Here is a 2,500-nt window from a genome sequence, read left to right as displayed (position 1 = left end):
TTCTTTTTCGATTCCCAATTACAGTTACATCCCAAAACATTTCAGTGTTCAGTTTTAAATTTCAACTTCACTTTTACATATTATTAGTATTTTTGTTGTTGTTTACTCTGTTCAGGGTGTTGCATAGCAGCACTTTCTGTCGCATTGCTGCACACTTCCATACTGCGTTCTCTGTTTTTCTGTGTCATGTGTGTTTGCTTTCATGTCTCCTCCCATCTCATCATTAGTGTTTTCCCATTCGCAGATCTTCATACAGTCAGTACCAGTCAGAAGTTTGAGCGCAGCTTCTCCTCAAATGTTTTTTTTTTTGTATTATTCTCAACATTGTACATTAATACTAAAGAATCCAAACTATGAAAGAAAACATCTGGAATTCCGTAGTAAACAAAAAACATGTTAAAGAACCCGGAATTCGTTTTCTATTTTAGTTTGTCCAAAGTAGCTCCATTTAGCTTTGATGCCAAACTCATGGCATTCTCTTATCAGATTCATGAGGTCGTCACCTGGAATGGATTTAAAACGCTATTAAGGAGTTCCCAAAAGTGTTGAGTTCTTGTTGACTGCTTTTCCTTCACACTCCGATCCAACTCATCTCAAACCATTTCAACTGGATTTAGATTTGGTCCTCCCGAGAGCCTGTTTTATCATAGCGTTTGACGGTTTCTGCACATGGAGATAATTTTAAAGTTCTTGAGATGTTTGAATGACCTTGGTCTCTTAAGGTAATGACGGTGTTTCTTGCCAAAATATGTATTTGAACAGTAGTTGTAGTAGCACTAATAGTGATATTGACTAATTCTTTGCTCTGTAAAAAGACAAATGATGCTCTAAAGCACATTAAGAAGATCACAGATGAACTCTTGATAAGACACACATCACCTAAAACCCATTCCAGGTGATGACCTTGTGAATCTTGTGAATGAGAGGATGCTGTGCGTGTGCTGAGCTGAAGTCAAAGATAAATGGAGCTACTTTGGACAATGAAAAAAAAATTAAACACATTCCTGGTTCTTGAAAATGTCATTATTTACTACTGAGTTTTAGACGTGTTCCTTCAGACATTGGATCTGTTTTCTATATTATATAAAACGTTTTTACTCATTGCTCGTATCCACCTCCACATTCCCATTCTCTCCATTCGCGCTATTTTACACTCTGTTTCTTTTTCGATTCCCAATTACATTTACATCCCAAAACATTTCAGTGTTCAGTTTTAAATTTCAACTTCACTTTTACATATTATTAGTATTTTTTTGTTGTTGTTGTCTTTGGTTTGTTTACCGGGAGGAAATGAGGGCAGAGGGCAGAACCCGATACGATATTCATCTTCTAGACATTGGCACACACACACACACACACACACACACACACACACACACACACTGGGATATTGCTTTTATAAAGGCAGAGAATATTCCCTAACAACATCACCACAATACACTCGGGTTCCAAAACACTCATCATTTTTTCTCATCAAATGGAATAGAAAGTTTTTTTTCACTTCACAACAGCTTTTACACTCTGCGCTCTGATTGGTCACGAGCTCTTGGGGCAATTTCTATAAAATACAGCAGATAACAATGTGTTGAATTGTTTCCATAGTAACAGCTGCTTCACAGGGGCTTGTATGGCGTATGTACAGTACAAGTAAGGAGATGTTTATACAAGATCGGTGGATGGAGTCTTCACTGTCTACAGATCAGCAGGAAGTCGTGGACTTCAGAAGCACTTCAGTTTAACACGAGTAAACATTTTTTCTCTCTTTGATGTTGCTTTGTATGTTTATTTTTCTCTTTCATCGTGCTCTTCAGGTTTGCTATTCTATTTGATGTTTTTTTTCTTTGATGTTGCTCTTCGTATATTTGATGTGCACTTTGATGTTGCTCTTCGTGTATAATTTTCTCTTTAACATCACTCATGTTAACTATTCAATTTGATGCTGAAATTCATGTATACTTTGATGTTGCTTTTCATGTATTCGATTTTCTCTTTGAGGTTGCTGTTCATATTTAAAAGTTTCTTCTAAAATCTAAAAGATTTTCTCTTTTCTTTTCTTTTTATGTTCTTTTTGAATTTGCTCTTAATGTTGACTTTTCTTTTAGATTTTGCTTTTCATATTTTAGATTTTTACATTATGTTGCTCCCATTAATGTTTATTTTCTCTTTGTTGTTGCTGCTCATGTTTTTGATTTTCTCATTGATCTTGCTCTTCATGTCTTTATGTATAATTTTCCTGTTGTGTTGCTCTTTGCGCTGTTTAATGTTTCTCTTTGATGTTTCTCTCCTTGTGGATAATTACTCTTTACTCAGCAGTATTCTGACAGCAGGAAACCTTAAAGATAAGACCTTTTATTAAAATGTTGTTTTTCTTTTCCTGTAACGTGTTTACTGTGAGTGTGTTAGAAGACACACTCTACTATACAGTTGGGTTCCCTGGTGGTCTAGTGGTTAGGATGCGGCCCGGGTTCCATCCCCGGTCAGGGAACCGACCCCAGCCATT

At 36.2% G+C, this 2,500-nt stretch overlaps 1 protein-coding gene across 2 annotated transcripts in view; it reads right to left on the bottom strand.

The window, feature by feature from the left end:
- The window catches only part of LOC124387712 (corticotropin-releasing factor receptor 2), a 69,931-nt gene that overhangs the window by 46,032 nt on the left and 21,399 nt on the right, over positions 1 to 2,500 (bottom strand). The gene's annotated exons all lie outside the window — the stretch shown is intronic.

The sequence above is a fragment of the Silurus meridionalis genome, chromosome 6, assembly GCF_014805685.1.
Source record: "Silurus meridionalis isolate SWU-2019-XX chromosome 6, ASM1480568v1, whole genome shotgun sequence".
Taxonomy (NCBI): Eukaryota; Metazoa; Chordata; class Actinopteri; order Siluriformes; family Siluridae; genus Silurus; species Silurus meridionalis.
The sequence above is the reverse complement of the archived record's forward strand: the minus strand, read 5'-3'. Positions and strand labels throughout refer to the sequence as shown.